This window comes from Mauremys reevesii, linkage group 16 (assembly GCF_016161935.1).
Source record: "Mauremys reevesii isolate NIE-2019 linkage group 16, ASM1616193v1, whole genome shotgun sequence".
Taxonomy (NCBI): domain Eukaryota; kingdom Metazoa; phylum Chordata; order Testudines; family Geoemydidae; genus Mauremys; species Mauremys reevesii.
This window is the reverse complement of record NC_052638.1, coordinates 5,930,810-5,954,217: the sequence shown is the minus strand read 5'-3', so window position 1 is coordinate 5,954,217 and position 23,408 is coordinate 5,930,810. Positions and strand designations below refer to the sequence as shown.

Genomic DNA, 23,408 nt, shown 5'->3' with positions numbered 1-23,408 from the left:
GATTTGTAAGCACTTGTGTAGCCATTTTAGAAGACAGAGCCAATGAGAAATGTTTTCTGTGGAGCACTTTGTATTATTCACTTTTGTCAGTCTCTCATATGGCGTCTCAATAACAAATGCTGATGGGACGTTGTGTGTAGGATTCCAGCCTCACCTGTGCCCAACTGGCACAATGAGTTGCTGTTCAGAAGGTGCATCCTCTATGGTGCAGGACCATTTACAAAATGATTTAGGTCTTTTACACACACACACAAAAATCACTTCCCTACGTAGTAAACACACACACAAGAACATGGATCAACTGGGAAAGAGACAAGGGTGTTGCCTTGTATTCGATTTTTGACTGGCTCATTCAGGGGAAGGGAATTCTCAATAGGTTTCCTGCAAATATGGAAGATGATGTTTCCATGTACATAACCAGAGCTCTAACACAATTACATTGCACATTGCCTGTGTAGAGTAGACAAAAGTGTGCAGTCTTATGCTGGGAACTATGAATCTGTGAATGTGGCTACGTAGACGAGTCCTTAAAAAGCTGATCTGAAAACAAGAACAAAATGAGTTTGTACCGTTTTGTGATATACAGAGAAGGCCTAAAAGATCTCCACCCTCATGTCAAAATATATATATATATCTCTTCTGCTTCTTTTTTAGAAATATCGAGTCTTCTCTTCTCTGTGTTTACTGGAGAATTCCTTGATGGGCCCAGAGGAGTGGACAGGGTGCTTTCTCAGCCTTCCTTCTAATACAGTGGCTCTCAATCTTTCCAGATTACTGTACCCCTTTCAGGAGTCTGATTTGTCTTGCATACTCCCAAGTTTCACCTCACTTAAAAATAACTTGCTTACAAAATCAGACATAAAAATACAAAAAAGTGTCACAGCACATTATTACTGAAAAATTGCTGACTTGCTCCTTTTTACCATAGGATTATAAAATATCTCAATTGGAATATAAATATTGTACTTACATTTCAGTGTATCGTATATAGAGCAGTATAAACAAGTCGTTGTCTGTATGAAATTTTAGTTTGTACTGACTTCACTAGCGCTTTTTATGCAGCCTGTTGTAAAACTTGGCAAACATCTAGATGAGTTGATGTATGCCCAGAAGACCTCTCTGTACCCCCAGGGGTATACGAAATGCCTGGTTGAGAACCACTGTTCTAACAGTTAGCAAGTTAGCAATTGGAGTCAAATAGGTGTTTGTATATAAAGTTTTAAAATCTATTCCCTGCTCAATCACATTTCCCTTCTTTGAAGAGTGTGATGTCATAATTCTACTAATAGGATAGTACTCCCATCCTCTGCAGATTCTGCCAGGTACTAGTGTAGACAAGACCTGAATCTCTAATGTAAAGTGTAAGCACGAAAAAGAAAAAAGAAAAAAAAACCACTCTTTCAGGCTTCCCCCCACCCAAACATAAAAAAAACCAAAAACATATCCATGTTTCCCCCTTTGCAAATTACCTTTAAAGGTGACCTGAAAAGCCTTTGGAAAAAAAGATACAAGATCATAGTTACATAGACGTAAGTATATAATAATTACATGTTAAAACAAAGCCTAAGAGCTAGCTCTCTAACTGCTTCTGCATTTGCCCTAACAACGAGGAGTCCTTGTGACACCTTAGAGACTAACACATTTATTTGGGCATAAGCTTTCGTGGGCTACAGCCCACTTCATCAGATGCATGAAGTGAAAAATAGAGTAAGTAGTAAATATATTACAGCACATGAAAAGATGGGAGTTGTCTTACCCAGCGGGGGATCAGTACTAAGGAGGCCAATTCAATCAAGGTGGAAGTGGCCCATTCTCAACAGTTGACAAGAACGAGTGAATATCAACAGAGGGAAAATTACTTTTTGTAGTGACCCAGCATTTGCCCTGTTGCTGTTCATATTAGCAGATGCACAGCAGGGAGAGCAGGAAAATTCTCTGGTTTAAGAGCTCACAAAGGCAGCCGCTCTTACAGAGGAAACAGAGAATCCCGAACATAAGTCTTGACAGGTAGGCAAAGGAAGAACCACTTTCAAACTAAATCCATAACTATGTATAAGTTTATGTCTACACATTGATCCTGCTCCAAATAGGGGAACAGATTTACTGTTAAATAAATCTCCTTACAGAGTTCCATTCAAAGCAATCGCTATACATGTGGCTTCCAAGTCTGCTGCAAATTAAAACGAAGCATTCACTTTATCAGACCTGTCTTTCCCTTCTACTCCACCTCCAAGTCTGGTTTAGGATTAATGGTTTGATGCAGCATATTGACATTTTCGGAAGCAGGCAGATATTTCTGCTGCCCTGTCACTAACAGCATGGGAGACATTAGGCTGTGTATGGTTTCTGCTGCTATTCACTTAAAATCACATTTAAAAAGTCCTTTCTGCATTCAAACGAAGAATCATGTGGCTCAGACCACAACTGGAATCACTTCTGAGAAGAAAAGCAAACTTCCCTCTGCCAACATCCCCCTGCAGCCAGCGGTCCCAGCTCAGTGAAAGGACATTGACAAACAGACATAACAGGGCTCAAGAAATTAACCAGCTTTAACATCTCCAGAGGCTAGGCTTCAAACTGTGGTCACAAGTTAGGCAATCCCCCATCCCAATCCTGATTTGCACAGCACAGAACTACTGCATAATTTGGCAGTTTCTGATCTACAGAAATCCAGGACTGCAAGAGCTACAGTTCAGGGTTAAAGGGGATTGGCCGAGTTGCACATGGGAAGCCCAAAACTGGAACTGTAGGGTGTGATACAGGCCACTTCTGAGGTGCACTGACAGAGCTGTGGGACAAAGAGGAGGGTAGGATTAGAAAAAGTAGTAACCATTGCAGCTCAGGACTGCGGTACATAAGTAACCCCATGGGATGGAAAATCAGAACTGACACGCAGTAGCAGAGCTTTGAGAGAATCTTGCACAGCCCAAGCCCGACCACTACTGTCAGCCATTCGTTTTCAGGAGCACTAATTTCACCAACTAAATTAAAATAAAGTGAGAAGTAACTTTTGCTCCTCAAAGCATCAGATCCTAGGAAGACTCATCATAAATAGCAGAGCAGGATACACTAGAGTTTGAAGACACAAACTGTGCTTGGAGGGGAGATTAGTGAATAAACTCTCATTCAAACCTCATCTCTGCTACAGTGCCAGTCTGCAAGGGTCACCCAGCCCTACAGAGGAGAGACAGTGCTGTGGAAAATGGGTTTTAAGAAGTATTTTAAGCGCTACTCCAAACACCTATTGGAAGACTATTACACTGGAACAGTCTTTAAGATCAGCAGTTAAGATGGATTGGGGGTGAAGGGGGACATTCAGTCAGTGTCTCTCTCTCTCTCCCTGCCCCCCAGGAAATCCCATGGCAGGTTTTAATACTTTCTAATTCCAATAGTCAAGATCTAGTGATCAGAGGTGTTTTATTTTGCGTTCTTAAGAACCAAACATCACTTTTGCCTTTTCACAGGAGCATGGGAAAGTTTTAGTTGCAGTGAAGTGGAACTCGTTCTATTCATTGTGTTGGAACAGAAACTGTTCCCATACCCAGGGGAATGTAGCCTCCACTCCCCACACTGTATTCTAATACACCAGTGAAATCTGCTGCACTTCAGCAAGTCTTTATGGCATTTGCAGATTAAAACAAGATGACTGGCTAGGAGTTGGAGATGCTGCCTACACACATTTTGGCAATTAGCCCGATGGTTTAAAATTACTACGCTGTCTCAAAGTCTGGTGATGGGGTGCCTAAGCATACACAGAGGACTATGGGAAATCTGTTCGCCTCTGTGCCTGATCACACCTCCTACCATCACCCATTGGAACCTCTAGCCAATTACGGAGCACAGCTGGATGAATTGGAGCTCCAATTAGTCCTCACTCAGAAGGAGATTATGGGTAGAAGGAGGAACATTTTTAAAAGAGACACAAGGAAGCAGTTTAGGTCCAACATTCAGTTTGGAAAAAGAAACCAAAGGTTTAGAAAAATCTAATGTTAAGAGACATTAAAATATCAGCGAAAAAAACATCTTCTATCTAACCTTTCCCTGGCAATATTCAAATATCAGCTATACAGGACATGCCCTAGGCACAAGAACTAGAAAGGGAAACCAGCTACAGAAAAAGTGAAAATGACCTCCTGAGTTTCACTGGTCATTCTGAGAGAAGTGTCCAAAAGTAAACAAATAGCCTAATCCAATGTTCAACCTGAAAGAATATTAAATAATCTCAGATATTAGTAGAAACGTGGGGTGGATTTTTTAAAATATTGTCAGGCCAAAGTGCCTTTAAAGCATGTGAAGAACAGTCAGGGGCATTAAAACGCATTAGATGCGCATTTCAATGTGACAGCCCAATCCAGAGAAATTCAGTGAACAGTCCAGAAGAGAGAGGGACTATATCCCTGCTCTAGTCAGAATGATTAGTCTAAGCCCACGCTCCACTGCTTGTGTGCCATAGTCTGCATGGAAATGGTGCTGTGGAATATTATATTATTGAATACAGAGCTGAGCAAGAAGGAATGCATTAGATAACTCAGGCAATTGGAGCGTCTTGAGCGGGAAACACATATTCAGCCTACCCACATAGTTTGGGTGGTAGCTGCATGTTTTAGCCACAGTTGTAATTAGCATGAGCTGGTATTAGTTTAATGCTGTAAAAGCTAGCAACTGCTTTCCTCAGACTAGTAGCCCCATTAAGATCATGTGGGGTAACTGTCAAACATACTGAGGACTGACCATTTCCATTGATTCACTAAGTGTCCTCAACATCTCCAAAGCCAACTCCTACTGATTAATAATTTATTTGGGAGTGCCCTAGAAGATAAACGCTGAGACAACTGAGTAACCACACTGAGGCTATACTGACAGGCTTTCAGTCATACAAATGAAATCAGAGACATCTTGAAACAGAGTAAGGCAATTTAAATTCACACACACTTTTTCAGTGATACACTAATACCAACGTTTGAAATATCAGGATCTTTAATGCCTACAAACACTAACACAGCAAAGGATCATCCTTTCATCATACAAGTTCATCTGCAAGGCCAGGTGCTGCTGATCACATGCGATGAGGAACACATCTGTGGAAATCTCTCACTTGTGGAAAATCCTACTAGAAGTATAATCTCAGTGGTCACTTTGCTGCACAGGGCTGGTATTTATCGATCATCACTTCTGAGGCACCATAAATGTATATGATGCTTTATGAAGTAAGCCACACTCCAGCCTCAAAATGCATCAACCTAAGGTAGACAAGACCCAAAATACACAAGACTTGGGCATAAATCCACATGCCTGGGACATCTCACTAATTCTCATGCAACCTGAAAACACAGGGGTAAAACGGGTGCTGTTCACATACTTGTTACTGTCTCTTTCTTCCACTGTAAAAGTGCTTCTATGTTCTGCCCTCCCTTGCCCTCTATCTGTGGCTTCCCAGTGGGCAAAGTTCAGCTTCCATGCTAGTATCTGAAGTTGTGCAGCATGTGCTAGAAGTGGGGATGTCAGAGACAGCTCCTGGTCTTGACAAGTTGCCCTGCTTGTTTGGCATGTGTGTTAATGGCCCTAGAGACCATTGGTTATAGATGTCCATACACTGGAGTGTATTGTTGCTAGGATAGGAAGCTTGCTTAGACTCCATAAGAGAGATGCTGACCAAATAATGCTATACAGAACTCTGCGTAGGGCTTGGAAAATATATCAGATATTAGCTAAAAGCAGACAAGAAAGATAATGGTTCCTGCCAGCAAAGTCCATGGACCATGGCCCTTGTGCTGGTAAGGGAAATCAAAGACCATTCAGGTTAGGTTGGCTTTAAGTTTTTTGCAACCTTGTCAGGGGAGTCAGATACCAAACTAACTAAACAGACTCAACTGTTTAAAGCCAGAGGGGACAACTGTGATAATCTATCCTGACTTCTCATCTAACAAGGGCTGTGCAATTTCATCCAGTAATTCCTGCAGTTGAGGAAATCATTCATCCCTTCTATGTAAGTGAACACTACTGAGATGAGTAACCTGTGGTTAACTATAGTTAGTATTATCTTTTAAAAAAACATCCCATCTTGATTTAAAGAATTCAAGTAATGATGAATTTAACATTTCCCTTAGGAAGCTGTTCCAGTGATTTGTTATTCTGACTGTTGTTACCGAAATATCGGGTCTGTCTAGCTGAGAGCCAATAACAGCCTGACAGGGATAAGGAAAAGGCTGCTTTATTCTGCAGAAGAAAGGAGAGCCTTGCACCTTGGTACAAAAGACTCTGTCTTATACAAATTTCACAGATCCTTTATACACATTCAGAAAAAGACCCTTGCCGTGTTAACACTTGATTGGTGGTTGCCAGACCCCGTACTTCTGCTATCTGGTCAGTGAAAAGGGGGTTTGGAGCCAGTTTCCTCTGCCTCAAGGAAGAGGAAAGAAGACAGTTCAAAAGTTCAGGTTACTGTGTACATGAGGCTTCTGCTTCCCCCTAATGGCTGCCTGGCAGTTAGTGAGGGGGTTGCCAGTAACTTTCATAGCCCCCACTTCGGGCCTGACAGGCCCAAATTGTCAGGCCCGTTACGCAATTTGCGATTAAGCTGGAGGGACAGATAACATCAGCTTCTAGCCATCAGATTTTGTTATGCCAGTGTCTGTTAGATTAAAGGGCCCCCAACATCAGAGCTTCTCCTTGTGTCAGTACCTATATTGATCAAGTTGCCTCTGAGCACCCTAGGTTACTGAAGATTCAATCTGTTTAAGGCTCTCATTATAAGGTGGGTTTTCCCGACCTCATAAATTTTTGACTGATCTCTGAACAGACCATTCCAGCTTTTCAATGGCGTTTTCAAGTATGGACACTAGAACTGAGCACAGTATGCAATAGAAAAAGGTAATAGCACCACCCATCCTCATTGCTACTGCCCTGTTTGTACCAAAGGGTAGTGTTTACCCTTTTTACTATAGCATCACACTGGGAGCTCACATTCAGTTACTTATCTCCAGCAATATCCCAAATCCTTTTCAGAGTCACTGCATTCCAGGAAACTGTCCCCTTTCCTGTAAGTACAGCCTTCATACTTTGTTCCTAAGTGTATTACTGTGCATTTAGCTGTATTAAAACATATTTGATTGCATTTAATGTATTTCTTTATGACTGCTGGGTCCTTGTCATTATGTGCCACCCCACCAGTCTTTGCATCATTTGCATAACTCACAGTATGGTTTTATTTTCTTTTATGTCACAAATAAAATATACTGAACTGTGTTGGGTCAAGAACCATTGAACTAAGAGATTGCTATGTTAGCCAGCACTGCTTCTGTGTTTATTTTAAATTCCCCCATACTAGGATATGTCTAGGCTTGCTTTCTGTATCAGGACTAACTGAACATGAGTGATTATAAAAAAATGCTTTAAAAACAAAGTCTAGGGGTTTCTTTCATATGTCAAAAGAGAAGGAACTTCTTAAAAATGTTCAGAGAATGTTGATGGAAGGAGGTTGTGCCTAAGCCAAATGAAAGACGACACTTGCAGAAGCACACAGTTAAAGCATTTCATTTTGATACAGCAACCCTCAAACACTGATTGTTGCTATGTCTGGATTTGCAACTCTCCCACTGACATCCTGTTTCCCTTCCCGCCCCCCCCCCCCCGCCATCTACCGCATTATGTAAAAACAGACCCATTGCACAAACATCCATTAGAGAAAGACAGTAAGAACTGACTTATACGTCATTTCTACCCCACACAAATCACGAATCTTTGGGACCTAGGGACAACTCTCCCAAATAAATAGGAACAAAATTAGATTTTTCTGCTGTTTTCTCTGTCAACCTGTCAATTACAAGTTTTTTATCCCTGCTACCCACCTGCTATTAGTGCACCGGTTGGGAGATTTGACTACAGTACTGATCAGATGGGCCGAACCAAGGACAATGCTCCAGCTCTGCCCTGCTCCATTGCTACCACCTATGCTAACGCCGGCTCGCATCGCTCGGGGCCCTACCCGAGAAGGCTTTGCACGGTGTTTGTCCACGTGCTCCTGCCAAGGGCACTCTCGGGGAAACCCTTCCGGGAAGGCAGCCACAGAGGGAGCTTCTGGCCCCCGGCCCTGAGCTCGGGAGCCTGCAGTTCGGAGGCCCCGGAGGCGCTTTCCTTGCCGTGGGCGGACCCCGGAGCACCGGCGGGCGGGGGCGAGCGAGCTCCCAGCACGCGCCAGGGGCCGAGGCTGACAGGCCGGGCCGGGCCGGGCCGGGGAGGCTCGAGGCGCGCGCCACACGGGCCTGGCGCGGCCCCGCCGCTGAGGGGCGACACGGGCAGGGCCCGGGCCTGGCCCCGAGGAAGGACGCGGGCCCCGGCGCGCTCCCTGAGGCAGGTGGATGCGGGGCCCCGAGGGAGGCGGCCCCTGGGGCCGGGCGGGCCCCGCACTCACCTCAGCCCACGGCGGCTGCGGTTCCGGCCCAGGCTGGGGGCTACGGCCCGCCGCTCGCGTCATCACGACGTCACCACTGCGCGCCGGAGACGCCCACGGGGCGGGCCTGCTGCCCCGCCCTGCGATTGGCGGACGGTCGGGCGCCGGGGTTCATGGGGCAGAGGTCAGAGGTTAGCCTGGCTGCCATGGGAACCGCCGACGGGAAGGAACTGCCACCGCTCGGTGTCTCCGGTCCTTCGGCAGCGCTGCCCCCAGCCCGGCCTGGGCCCAGGAGCGAGCCGGTCCCTCCCCCCGGCGGGTTCCGGGCCCGCTGTGCTGGGGCCGAGCCTGAGCCCGCCACCCGAGATCCCCAGTCCGCCCTGACCCCCCCCCCACCAGGCCTGACAGCCCGAGCCCGCCCCCAGCCCAAATCTGACCCGTCCAGCCCCGATCCCGCTCCCCCAGCCCGACCCCGAAACCCCCGGAGCCCGACCGCCGCCGGCGGAGTCCTGACACGCCCCAGCGTGACTCGACCCCCCCGCCCCAATTCCTCCCTGAGCCGCCACCCCCCGGCCTGACCTGCCCCCAGCACCTGACACGCACCTCCTGGCCTGCCTCACCCACCCCTGCCTCCTCTGAGCCCCTACACCAGAGCCCACCAGAGCCTGGAGAGCCCCCTGAGCCCCGCTGAGTCTTGGGCAGCCCTGAGCGTCCCCCCTCAGCCATACCTCTCCTCCCCACCAGCCCTCACACACACCACCACCTCCCGGCCTGATTCTTCCCCCTCCCCCCAAAACCTGACACAGCCCTGTCCCCAACCCTTATATCCTGACACCACACACACTCCCAAGCCTTGATACACACACCCCTCCCCATTCCCTCCACACAACCTTAAATACCCCCCCAAACCCCACATTTTAAAAGACAGCTATTAAGACAATGCCAATACATAAATTTGTGGTAAACAAATAAAAAAGGAAGCTGTGGTGTTACTGTGATTTTTTTTAAAGAATGAATAGAGTCTCCAGATCAGGAGCTGACAGTTTGAGGAGGCAGCTGGTTTTAGGTTAGATTGATCTGAATTAAGATGCTCTGTCAATATGTATCTAATAAAGACGGTTGTTGTTAGCTGCCCTGAATTAAGACTGGTGGATAACTTGAATATAAACCAACACAGACCATATTCAGCAACTCAGCTACATCCCAAAGGCCTTGGTTAGGGCTCCATCCAACTCCCATTGTGGTCTGTTAGCCTCTTCCTGAGTCAGTGAGACCCAGGGAGAGTTTGGGCAAGAAAATAAATGAACTCCAAGGAAGGACTCCAAAGCCTGGCTGATAATTGTTGTTTGTTTATTTATTAGCTTTATAGCTCCCCATCATGGTCATCTCTAGGTGCCAGTATGTAAAAGGGGATAGCCTCAGTGCCTTCTAGGAGAGGAGCCAGATTCTCTCTTCCCTGGGATTTAAACCACACACTTCTCAGAAGATCCGGTGTGGTGGCTCCTTATTGTATTATTTATATTGTGGTTGTGCTCAAAGGCTGAGACCTCATTGTGTTAACCATGATACAGATGCCCTGGAAGACTCTCCGGAAGGAATGTCGTCAGGGTTCTGCAGCTCATTGCCAGAAAGCCTGCTGGAAGAGAGGAGTCATGCAAATTGCCCAAGTCTCAGATCCACGGGGCCAGTGATACATCCCAGCTATTGAACAGTATCTTTGAAGAACCCCTTCAGTGTGCCAGACCCCCAAAGGGTCTTGCTGTTCTGTCAGGGTAGGCCACACAGCTTCACCGCTCCCCTTGACTGAGCTGTTGGGGTCCAGCACTGAGCTCTGCCCAGCAAATATAGACACCTGGTAGACACTTGTATGCTCTTCGGGGACTAATGCACCCCAGCCAGTATTTGCAGTAAAACCTTAAATAGCCTTTTCTGAACAGAGCAGGGTTTATTAGGTGGAACACAGCGTTGGAAATTGTGAGGTTAGCATAGAGAAATAAAAGTCAAAGCATCGTCCATTCTAGTCAAGTGTCAATTCAGCTTCCTCCAGAAGCCACCTCTTTATTCCCCGCTGGACGGGTCTGTCCTTTGTTCTCCCAGTCTGGGCCATGCTGAAGTCAACCACCCTCCTCTTTCACTGGAGCTTCCTGATGTTAAGTGTCAGTTCATGAGTCATTGGAGCTTGCATTGTCTCTCTGGACCCATTGTTGATCTGGATCAGTTTCAGCCAGTTCCTAAAGGACTATGTCACATCCCTGTCTGGGTGGAATGAACAGACATACCTATGTCTCAGTCTGCCCTGAGAGCAAACAATCCTTTTCCCTCCATTGGGTAGTAATGTAACATAATGGGGGGAAACTGAGGCACACATAGGCTTCATAAAAATATTCCCACTTTGTCGCATCTCTTCCTCCTGCAAGACTGAACTACGCAGGTCACTTTAACCAGTGACCAGGGGAAGTTCAAACCGACACATGCTATCCATAGCTGCCACAGGATATTTCTCATCTTGGTAGCTATCCTACCAGGCACTTCCAAGACTCTTACAGCATAGTTTCTAATTAACCAAATTTATAGTTTCCAGTATCCAGTTCAGAGCAGTTTCACATCCTCCCTTAGGTCTGGTCTGTGAGGTGATACTAGCAGGGGGCACATGGAGAGTTTTCATGCTGCCCCATACCCTGTTGCCACCCCAAAAACCTTTGGGTCTGAAACTGGATGAAGTCCTGACCATCTTCCAGTGAGTGATGAGGGCAGTGACCCCACATTCCTCCATGTGTCAGACATCTTGGCTGCACCCTGGGGTGTCCTGACCCCTTGTTTGGGGTAGGAAGTGACCTGAGCATTTGGGTGGGAGGTGGTCAGTGTATATTTGTCCCCCTGCCCAAGGTGAGTCAATCCAGCCTTATCTCTGGGACACTGGCGTCCCAGGGTCTGGTGATGCAGGCTGCCCCCCACATTGGCAGGCCCCCTCTGGAGTTGTGTCTCAGTCCCAGAGCTGTGCATGTGCAAGGAACCCATTTCCCATTTTGGGGTTAATGTGTTGCCCTCACCCCCAGGACAGAGTCTCCCCCACTCCCAGTGGGTTCTGATTCTGGGTCTGGGTTAAGAGAACCCCACATGACCATGGCCACCCTCTGACCGGATGTCTGTTACCTGTAACAGCCTTCCAGCTGCTTTACCCTTCTATGGGGCTTCTCTCACCCCTGGACAGGGGGCAACCATGTCTGGCAGTTCTCCTTCCCTGTGTCTCCCCACGCTCACCGGGGAGGGAGGGGGAGGCTCAGCTCTCTCTCTGCTTCCCCAGTGAGGGTTGGCTGTGAGCTTGCTGCTGTAGTCACAGCATCAGGGAAGTTACACCTGAGGCAGCGTGACACATTTCCCATGTGGATTGGATACAGTCATTCCCCAAAAGGACATCAAAGCTGATATCCTGGAGAAAAAACAGTTACTCACGTCTCATAACTGTTGTGCTTCGAGATGTGTTGTTCATGTCCATTCCAAGCAGGTGTGTGCGCGCGCATGTGCACGTTGGCCTGAAGATTTTTCCCTTAGCAGCAGCATCTGTCGGGTCAGCCTGGGTGCCCCCTGGAGTGTGCCCTCATGACACTCAATATGGAGCCTTGCCAACAGGCCACCCCCTCAGTTCCTTCTTTCCAGTTACTCCAATAGAGGGGTAGGAGGGTGGGTATTGTAATGGACGTGAACAACACATCTCAAAGAACAACAGTTACGAGAAGTGAGTAACCGTTTTTTCTTCTTCGAGTCCATTCCCTGAAGAGGGACGGGGAAGGGGGGTGGAAGGGCGGGAGGGCACAGAACTAGATGGAGTATCCCCTCTCTACTGTGTGAAGTACCAATTGGTCTGAAGTGATATGGGACCGTGCACGGTAGAAGGGGGATAGGCGGGAGGAAAAGGTATGGCAGGGTAGATCCAGTCTCTGGTCTGGAACACCATCCTTGATCGCACCTCCTGCTGCTCCTGTTCCTCCTCCGAGAACCATCCTGACGGTTCTGCTGCTGGAACCTTTGAGGAGGTTGGGGTGGAAGTGTTTCCGGTGCGTGGCGGGAGTGTGCAGGCCCAAGGATCTGAGGGTGGCTCGGGAATCTTTTAGGCTGTGGAGCCGTTTCTTTGTCTTCACTGAAAACAGAGTCTCACCCTCAAACAGGAGGTCCTGAATCATTTGCTGGACCCCGTAGGGTAACCCCAAGAGCCAAGCACCACGCCTCAAAGCCACCCTGTCACCATCACTCTACTGGTGGCGTCTGCAGTGTCTAATGCTGCCTGCAAGGAGGCCCGAGAGACTAGCTTCCCTTCCTCCACCAAGGCTGTGAACTCTGACCGGAAATCTGAAGGGACAAGCTCCGTGAACTTTGCCATTGCTGCACAGGTGTTGTACGAGTACCTGCTCACAATGGCCTGTTGGTTAGCAATACAGAGCTGCAAACCACCAGTCAAGTAAACCTTCCTACCCACAAGGTCTAGGCGTTTAGTGTCCCTATTCTTTGGGGAAGGACCTTGGAAGCCCTGTCTCTCCCACTGGTTAGCCGCATCGACCACCAGCAAGTCCGGAGGCAGGTGGGAGTACAGATGCTCGAACTCTCTGGAGGGCACGAAATACCCCTGTTCATTGCATTTGACAGTAGGTGGCAAGGATGCCAGCGTCTGCCACAGGGTCTTAGTGGTGTCCACAACAGTCTTTATAAGGGGCAAGGCTAGGCGTGAAGGTCCCAAGAGTGCGAGGATGTCCACCATGGGATCTGCCTCCTGTACCACCTCCTCAGCCTTGATGCCCAGACCCTGGGCAGCCCTGCAGAGCAACTGCTGCAAGACTATGTTGTCCTCTAACACAGGGGCTATGGCCGTCCCCGCCAACCCTTCATCCAGCAACGAGGAGGAGGAAGCATGTGCCAGTAGTGGAAGCTCTCTACCACCTGCCCCCGAGGGGTCATGTGACTCCCAGGGCAGCGCTGGAGGAGGTGGTGCCGCTGACGGTGCCGGGGTCATAGATGTCGGAACAGGCGTCGGCATCAGCATCAGTCGCACCTGAGGGAGCTATGTCGGCATGCTCACAGGAGCTGCTGGGGTTGGGGGGCCCAGTGCCGACATCAATACCAGAGACATAAGTGCCTGCATCGAGGTCAGAGCCGAGCACGGTGCCGGAGTCGACGATGGAGCCAGAGGCAAAGGTGTCGGGACCATAGGTGCCGAGAGCAGATGTGCAGCGGAAGGTGGCACGAAAGTGGTGGAGACCACAGAAGATGCTGCTGAGCGTGGGCCCTGGGTTCCTCCCTGGCCCTGGTGAAAAACCCAGGGGGTCCAGAAGGACCACTGAGGCGGTATCTAGGCTAAGGCGAATCAGAGCTCCTGGGGCAGGAAAACCTCTTTCACTCACATCCAGCACTTCACAGCTGGCCAGTTATGAAGTGAGAGGCTTCTGCTTGTCTTTGACGCATCAGGCTGGAGGAAGGACACAGAACTAGCTGGACCAATGATCTGATCCAGTCTGGTAAATCCTGTGGTTCTTGTGTGTGTGACATACCAGGGTCCAAGTCAGATCAGTGGTGGGGGAGGCTGTGCCACCCCTGCCCTGCAATCTTGGGTGCCTTACAATGCCTTGCTGAAGTAGCTCCCACCTGGGCAGCTCTCAAACAGGCTTCCAGCATGCAGGTCACACCCTGTGTCTGCCAGCTACACCCTGGCTCTCGTCAGCCTTGGTTATTCTGCAAGGTGACCCCAACACACCCCTCATCCCACATCTTCCCCCAGAAATGCATGTCCTACTCTGCCCAGCCCTCTCCTGGACAGTACAAATATATTCAGTCCATTATCCCTTTAGGGGAATAATATACCAGTTTATTACCTTAAATAGTTACCCAGACGCTCCAATTTAAACACACTAGATTAGATAAACCACTAAAACAAGTTTGTTAACTACAAAGCAGTGAGTACAAACAATGAGGCATAAAAGTCAGAAATGGTTCCAAAAAAACAGACAAAACACTTACTAGTATCTATTTAAGACTCTATTTTAGTTGCAAAGCAAATTTTCTCACCACATGCTTCCAGCAAGGTTATTGACCAAACTCTTCAAGTCAGAACCCCTCCCCCAGAGTCCAACAGCTGTTTCTTTTTGACTTCTCAGGTGCAGGGAATGGGGAGGGGAAGGGGTGCCTTGAGGTGTTTGTCCCTCCTTTTGATAGTTGTTGTCCCTCTCTTGAAAAGCATTTCCAGATGGGACCCAGGAAACAAAGTCTATGTGGAAGGATGTTCCCTGATGTTTTTTTCAGCTGTTTGAACGTCTTTTGTTTTTCCTTCCTCCTTGATGACTCTGCTTAAATTCCAATTAAGGCAAGCCCACATTCCTTCCTTTGTTTAGGACAGACCTGACTTCTGCCTGCTCAGGGCTGTGGGTTTTGGAACAATACTTTTGTACAAAGATTATTACAGTAGTGTGCACGGTGTGAATACGGGGGTGTATTCCATCACACCAATGAAGATTTATTAGTGCTGTCAATGGGCTGCTTGAGGGGGCTGTCAATCACAAGTCTGGAAAGCACTGGTGGTGATCGCTTTGCGCCGTGCTGATCAGATCTGTGCCTCACACTGAGGCTACACATATTAAAGTGTCTCTGGTACAGATAAGCAGCGTGACTCGCTAGCATTCCACATTATATCAAAGCACTTTACACCTCGCCTCCCTGAAAGGTTTAAGGAATGATCGGCCCCCAGTTCTCCTGCGGCCCCTGTTCTGTTCCTGTGCTCGGAGCGGGAATGAGGAGGAGGTGGCTTTAAGCCCTGTTTGTGCCCCTTGTGCCATAAGACCATCTAGGCCCTGCCCTGCCTCAGTGTAAATTAGAGCAGCCCCGGCTAGTTCATGCTCTGGTTGCAGTGGCCCCCTAGTGGTTGTACACTAGCTGCAATACAGCACACTGCTGCCACTCGCGCTGCATCCGAGGCTGCGAGGAGGGCTGGCATAGCATAGCCATGGTGCAGTCCCCGTATACTGGAGGGAGTCCCTGGGAGCCCCTTTGCGCTGCTGGCGCAGTATGGGGGCACCAGGGGTGAAAGAGCAAATGGAGCCCACGGTGTGTGGTCAGATGAATCAAGACGTACACCTGTAAGGGAACCTGGGCTGACTCGAAGGGACTGTTTGGGTAGCACTTGAACCAACCCCAGGGGAATTCTGCCCTTCTGGATCCTGCTTCCTGCCACTGAGACGCCCACTGCTGCGCTGCAACACAGTGCCGGCCGGGTGCATTAGCTGGTAGGAAACAGCCCTGTAATGAGCAAGCTCAAGGTCACCGCCTGCACAACGGGGTGGCGGCCAAGAGGGATGGATTCATGTTCAATTAAATCTGCTTAAAAAAAGCAATCCCAGTTTACACATGCCCGAGTGGGGAAATAGTCCAGAAGCCGAGCTTAGAACAGTGTCGCTGGGTGCCAGTGTGGGGGCCTGGGATTCACCTCCTGAGCCGGAGGTGAGTCTGGATCAGCTGTTCCCGGCCCATGTTTGGAGCCGTGGGGATTTAGGCACAGCAGAGGTCCCTGAGCAGTCACAGAACAGGGCCAGCTCCAACCTGCTGGAGTTTTCCAGGGCTACTTCCACACCATGACACTTCGTCATCGGCAAGGGTAGCCTGCATCTCTCCATAGGCTGGAGGACCAGCATGATTCCTGCCGGAATGTGCTGGTAGCCACCATGCCATGGGCGTAGCAGCCCCGTTCCCTGCACCCAATGCCACGGGAAAGGAGATCCCATGGGAGCCAGTGCACTGAATTAGCACAGCAGCATCACAGCTATGCAGAAAACACACTGGTGGGAGTTCTGCCTTTTTGCAATGGCTCTTCTAGGGGTGGGTTGCCTGGTAGACAAAAGCAAAGCTCCAACAGGAGCCCTTGGTGGTGCAGGCAATTAGCAAGAGGCTCCAGGGCCATTCGTCTCCTGGTCAGGGACCCCAGTCCTTGCCAGGTTGACGATGACCTCGCCGCTTTGCCTCCCGATGGTCGGACATGGGGTTACTGTCCTGCCCTTTGCAGCTTGCCATGGAATCATTTGGGGGAGGTTGTGGAGCCTCATTGCCTTCCAGCGTGATGGTCTTCGCACACAATGGCATGCCGGGGCATTGTGGTGAGCCAGCTTAGCGGCCTGCAGAGGAGTCTGTCCCAAGACTATTGCAGCTCCTCATCACGGTGACATTAGCAGGGCCCCTGACAAGGACCAGTCAGGCCATGAAGCCTGGACTCCCTGCCCCACCTGGAGGTCCCTCTGGGCAGAGGCAAAGCACATGGCAGGGGCCATGTAAGGGAAACCTGCCCTGCCCCTGACTATGCTGTACCTATCATGAGGATGATGCGTGGGCTTCATCCCCTAGAGCACGGGTTCCCAAACTGGGGTTTGGGAACCCCTGGGGGTTCAGGAAATGTTACAGGGGGTTATTGGGAAAAAATTCCCTAATGGCGGACAGAGCTGTCCCTAGGGACCCGGACCCCGGGCACCATGGGGCCAGCATCCTGAAGCCCCTGGACTTCCAAGAGCTAAGCAAGGCTGTCTGTCACACTGAGGAGATTTCAACTTCAAGACTCCTTATAAGAAATGGAAAGGGAGGTGGATATTTTTTGCTGTTTTTAAAATTAAATAGGCAGCTAGTCTTGTTTTTTAAATTATGAAGAAGAACAAGTTTAAGGTTTGTTGTAACGTGCGCTGTTTGCCTGGACTGCTCAAGACCTGAATGCTTGTGTAGGAGGAACTCTTTGAGTTGGCTTCTTAAATACCTTCCTGCTGTTTCACATCTGATCCTCCTTGATGGAACAACAGCAGCCTTGTCTTATAACAGGCTTATTCAAAGTGATACAAGCTACAAAAGTGAGATCTTGGAAGAGTGTTGCCATTTTCATAATGTAATAAAAATACTATAATGATAAATAATAATAATAAATAGTGTGTAATAAGCATGTCATCAAAACAAATTTTATATTTCCAAGATCGCTGCTTTTATAATTTATACTCAGGTAAGAAGAAAATCCCTGGAAATATTCATTTTTAGGAGGGGGGTCACGAGATTTGACATTTTAGTGAAAGGGGTTCACAGGTTGTTAAAGTTTGGGAACCACTGCCCTAGAGCATGGGGGCTCAAACTGGGGGTTGGGAGCCCTCAGGGGGTCATGAGGTTATTACATGGGGGGGGGTCGCGAGCTGTCAGCCTCCACCCCAAACCCCGCTTTGCCTCCAGCATTTATAACGGTGTTAAATATATAAACAAGTGGTTTTAATGTATAAGGGGGGGGGGTGGCACTCAGACTTGCAATGTGAAAGGGGTCACCAGGACACACGTTTGAGAGCCACTGCCCGAGAGCTCCCAGCCCAGCCGCAGGAAATCCTGGGCACATAGAAGAAGGATTACAAATTTGACAGCCTAAGATGGGGAGGGCGGCAGTGGCTGTGAGGGCTCGGGCCTCACGTCCCCGCTCCACGTGTGGCCGCCTCTGTCACACAGCTGCCTAGAATAGTCTCACCATCTGCTTCCCAGCCTCCCGACAATGGACTAGCCCCGATTTCCCGCTGCGGTTACAAAAAGTGACTTTATGCATCAGCTCCTTTTAACTCTCCCTTCTTTCCCCTCGGTGTGTGTGTGTGTACGTCTATAAAATTCAGGTTTGGGCCTTAGAAAAGAGAGAGGAAGATAATGTCTGCAAAGCATTTAATCTTCTGCCCGAAGAACAGCAGAGAGCAAATTAGGATCGACTCCAATTAATTTGCCTTGATGGGCAAAATCTGGAGAGCAGCCATTTCTAGGCATTAAGAACAAAAGCTGAGCGCGTAAAGTAGGTCGCAAAAGTTTCATAACCAGTGAGAGGGGCTTTCGCCGCACGCCGAGCGTACCAGAGATGCCCAATGCCCAGGGGGATGAACCCACAGCTGGTTTCACAAGCAGCACCATGCCCTCCCCCCCACTCCCCCACCAGCCTGGGGCTCTGAGCCAGCAGGGCTCTGCACTGGTGTTCGAGGCAGGGAGGACACGTACCCGCCTCGATCTGCGGAGGAAGCCAGGCTGCATTTCAAGTCAGGGGCAGATTTAAGGGGAAAGGCTGGTGGGCAGATGCCTTGTGTGAGGCTTGACAGCGTCATCCAGTGTGAGGACAGGGCTGGGGGAGGCAGGGCACTGGAGAGGAGGAGAAACATAGTTCCGTTTTTGCCCTGCACTGGTGCTTGCTTTTCTCCTCCACCCCTCTGTCGCCTTGCAACTTGTCCTGGTTCGTCTCTTCCCCCACGTGCCCCCACCTAGCTCCCAGTCACCCCAGCCCCATGCTGAGGCTGTCAGCCTCCCCGCTTCTTGGTCTCTGAGCTCCCCATGCACAGACTCCACCCAGCCTCCCCTGGGTCAGGTGTCTTGGCTCCCTCAGCCCCTTGCACTAGGGTATTCCTTCCCCCCATGGGCACTGCCACTGGGTTCCCAGCCCCACCTGTGGTCCCTCAGCCCCCTCCTTCTCCTGCGGGGGGGGGGGGGCACGGGGACAGTTAGCAGCTGAGCTGGTGGGAAAATGCCAATTATTTTTTTAGATAAATTTGGGGGATTTTTTATTTAATTTCCCACCAGTCTTGTTTTGTTTCAGAGTTTGTTTGGTTTTTGTTTTGTTTTGTTTTTCAAATCACATGTTCAGGAGAAATGTTTCAGTTTTGAAACCCCAGCCCGGCATTGTTCTGGTGTCATCTTGGTAAAACAGAAAAGTCCTTCCAAAATGACCAGTATATATATATATATATATATATATATATATATATATATATATATATATATATATATATATATATAACTAGCCTCCCCTAGAGGTGGGCAAAGGGACTGAGGAGCAGGGAGGGGAGGGCCAGGAGAAGACCCACTGACCCCCCCAGCCAGCTCCTACAGCTCAGTGGGCTTCAGCCCTTTCTGTACATTAACGGGGATGAGGCCCACAGGGCATTTGCTGATCTGCAGCCCATGATTTCTGAGCCCATTACAGGGCTGCGAGGGGGTCAATTAGCAAAGCGATTCAGCCTTTAGCAGCTGCTGGCGACTGATCCCCTGCCATGGAATAGGGTATTAACCTGTTTGAACCCACATCCTCATCAGGGAACTAGGGCCAGGATATAGGGATTAGCAGTAGCCCTGCATGTCACCCCTCTCTGACACAGCTCCCACTGCTGCCAGCCAAGCTCATCCCCCACACAGCCGCTCCCCCCCGGAGCCCCCAGCCGGGGGAATCTAGAATCATTTGAATGGCCTCTATTGATTGCACACTGCTATCCCACCCCGATAGCCAAGGGCCAGTGCTAGCATATAAGCCTGGGAGAGAATTTGGGGTGTGATTTTTGATACTTTTATATCCTGACGAATACATGTGACGAAAGCACAAAGACGCTGTGTGTTGCTTCTGCCCAACCAGGTGGGGTTTACAGCACCAGGAGACGAGACAAGGAAGAGAGTGAAAGTGTTGCTGGGTATGGCGGGAGTTTAATATATGCGCGTGCACTTGAAGACGGCCTCGACTCTATCTCAAGGCAAGGCCAAGCAACCCGTCGGGAGGGGCAAATGGGGATGGGTGGGAGGCATAAGAAACACTAAAAAGCCAGAGAAAAGGGGACCCTGGGCGAAACCTAACCTCCCTCCTTTCCCCTCCCAGGGGGTACAAAATAGGTGGTACCGAAGCCCCCAGACTTACAGACCTCAGATGGAACATGACCAGAAATTGTCAGGGGTGGGACCCAGGGTGCGCACTGCAGGTATAACTATGCCTGGCTGCTGGGAAAGAGGAAGGGGAGCAGGGAAAAGTGCAGGGTACAGAGCAAACATCGCATTGTCTGCACTTCGGACTAGGGTCTTCTGCTTTCGGCCTGAGCGACAAGAACCAAGGGAAAAGCGCTACCAGCCAACACAAAGCTAGACTGTGCTCCCTGCCCCACAACTTGGTTAGCTCCAAGTTAAGACTGACGGGCAGTACCCCGTTCCCTTCCAGAATGCGAAGGGCACCTAACTTACAGCAGTGAAAACCAGGGCCTACAGCCCCACCCCACAGCTTTAACTCTGCCCCCTGCAGCTGGCAAGTGCCCCTGTGGATCACTATGCTTCAGCCAGGGCTGCCCTGTGACAAACCGACAGGAGGAAGGAGAGAGCTGTTGGGCAGAGTGCTGCCTGGAAAGAGAATTGGAACGCTGAGCAAAGAAACCACCTCCTGCTGTTTGATTCCTACTGTGTTCAGGGAAACAGGACTTTGTAAATAAACAAGATTGTATCAAAAGAATACCTGATTCCATCACCAATTTCTTCCCCAATAGGAAAAACCCACAAGACCCCAAATTTTGGATAACTGCTCTGGTCAAAAGATGTAACAATATCCTTTGACAAATATAAACAGGGCCTTGTGACTAAAATTGGTCCAATGCCTGACACCGTTTTTGAACCACTTATTTAAATAAATGACAGCATTTTGAGGGATAAAATGGATAGTGTGAATCTTTGGCTTGTGTAGATTGGATGAATTATTGTAGACAGCTTACATTTGTTTTCTGAGTTTATTTTTCACGATAAATAGACGTCACTGTTTTGATTGCGGCCAGAATCATGTTGACCTTACGCCAGTCATTAGAACAGGGCTCTCTAGTATGGGCACATTTCCTTGTGCTCAGTAGCCCCTTTGATCATGCTGACATTGGTGAGAGTCAACGCTACTTGCTTTTCTTTGATCACACACAGTCCCACTGTTGAGGCGAGGAACACACATCATGAGTCCATAACTCTAATAATGTTGCTTAGGGTAGTCTTTTGCCTTCCCCTTATTTAATGCTATTTTCCTTAACACTTCTAAAGCAAAATCTGAGCCGGCAAGTGAATTTTAGAGCACTTTGACATATCAACGCTTAGACCAGAACTTCGCTCACAGCAAAACTCCCAGGTGGAGCCGCTGCAGCGGAGAGTAATTAAGTGCACAACTCACTGCCTCCGAAAGCTGCCAAGTACAGGGTTTGAATTCACAGTATCCAGGCAATTCCTAGGGCTATAACTTGTCACCTTGAGCCCCCAACTTCCTCTAACCGCAGCTTGTCTGCAAACACTCTGGCTTGCAACACAGCCCCTACCCGACTGCACCGTGCAAATGATTTTCTCCGGCATGTTAACTTAGCTCAAGCCACGTTGTCAAGCCAGTTTTCAAATAGGGCTGCCTCAAAGGGACAATGGGTGTCAGCTGCTCGCAGAGCTCAGACCTGAGCAGGTGGCCTCAGTATGGCAAGGTCAGAGCCATCGTTTGACCCCCACACGTCTATACAAAAACCCTTGTAAGAACCATGACATTTTTGTCATGTGATTTGGGGGGGAGGGGCTATATCTCAGGAAATTCTTGCTCAAATAGCCTCAAATTTGGGCCACTAACCCTACCCCAGATCCCCAGGAGGCTCAGCAAAGGTAAAGAAAATCCAAGTAAACGTGGATTTGAGAGGACTTAGAAAAACTGACTGTTGAACAGTAAGATGGTTTCAACCGTACCTAGTAGTGCTCCATCATAATCCTCCCTTTCCCCCTGGCAGCAGGGCTGAGGCAGCCCTGGGACTTATGCAACAGTGTCCCCTGATCAAATCCCTTTGAAAGCCACTGGCTTGGAGAAAGAAGGGGCAAACTAATTGCTCAGTGATTCCTCCAGGCCTCCGGGGCCCTGGCTTTTCCCACACGTGCCAGCTTGGGTATGTTGTTTAAATGCTGCACACAGCACAGGAAGCCAGGACTGCTATAAATAATCACTGATGTTAGAGCGCCCAGTAAAATGTGCCGGTTACTGTCCAGACACAGGAAAACACTCCCATTGCCCTGAAGAATTTACAATTTAAAATCCAGGAGGCTCCATTTCTAGCTGTGGGCAAGTCACTGCTCAGTGCCCGAATCTGCCCACTAGTCTAATGGTCAGGTCACAAACGAGACGAGGGAAGAGACAGCCCCCAGTTTTCACTCCGGCCATCACTGCACATCTGCTACGGAGACAGAGTTGCATTCACTGCATGCCCTCTTATGTATATTATTTAATCAAGAGCTATCAGTGGGCAGTTCTCATTATGTCTATCCAACTACAGCCGCTCTCAGGAACAGTTCCTGGTAACTCCTACACATGGATCACCGCCCATTCCACTCAAACTAATCAAAACCTGCCAATGCTTAAGTGCGTCCCGATCCGTAACAAGCAAAGCCTGGTGTGGAGTGGAGTGCGCGACCGAGTGGGTACACGTTACACGACTGATTCTGAAAGCAGCAGAGCTAGCTAGCCAACCCAAAGTGGAACTGCTTTGTCTGGACAATTAGTCCCCCCGTGCCGGGGCCCCGTTAGCAAGCCTGGCTCTCGTAAGATTCACATCCTGCACAGGAGCCTTTTTTCAACTTTTACAATGGAGTCAGAGGAGTTCAGGTCTCCTGTTACATAGATCCATCCACAGCCCCTTCAGTGCCAACTCACTCAGATTCCCCAGTGTTGAATCCCAGGGTGCAGTATACCCTGCATCACTGTTCAGGCTTCTTACATCATTCGCTTTGGGACAGCGAGATGCTGAGGGGTGGTGCCCAGCTGCTAGGAGTGTAAGAGAGAGTGCATGGGCTGCTCACCGACATTACCGGCACTGCCTACCCCAACCGGGCAGAGACCAGGGGGTGGGGCCCCAAAAATCATCACCTTGGCTACAAAATCCAGAGGTTTCTAAAAATCCCACCTTTTTGGTTCTGGTTCTTTGTCTTCTGGTTTCGGAGCCTTTAGGTCACAGTCTGGGCCTGTTTTCCAGGATTCCCCCCCACACACACACAATCATGAGGGCAAGACATTTCCTTCTTTTTCCCAATGCAAGCGGAGAGTGTCCACTAATCCGCTGACTCCAGGCCGTTATGGACAAACACAACTACTGTGGTGCTCGTGATAAAATGGTGGCTCTTTGCTGATGGTGTGGGGGTGGGCTCAGCCAGAGAGGAAGGGTGGCCCAATGGTTAGGGAACTGCTGTAGGTGACCTGGGC

The 23,408-nt window shown here is 49.2% G+C and overlaps 1 protein-coding gene across 3 annotated transcripts in view; it reads right to left on the bottom strand.

The window, feature by feature from the left end:
- Positions 1-23,132, bottom strand: part of PSKH1 (protein serine kinase H1) — a 74,711-nt gene extending 51,579 nt beyond the window's left edge. Inside the window, exon 1 of one of the 3 annotated variants that reach the window (XM_039503777.1) lies at positions 23,113-23,132. The gene's annotated coding sequence lies outside the window, so the exon portion shown is untranslated. Of the gene's footprint in view, positions 1-7,847; positions 7,966-8,410; positions 8,460-23,112 lie in introns of those variants that run through there. The other 2 variants (XM_039503775.1, XM_039503776.1) reach the window with 2 other exon arrangements.
- Between the last annotated feature and the right edge of the window lie 276 nt (positions 23,133-23,408).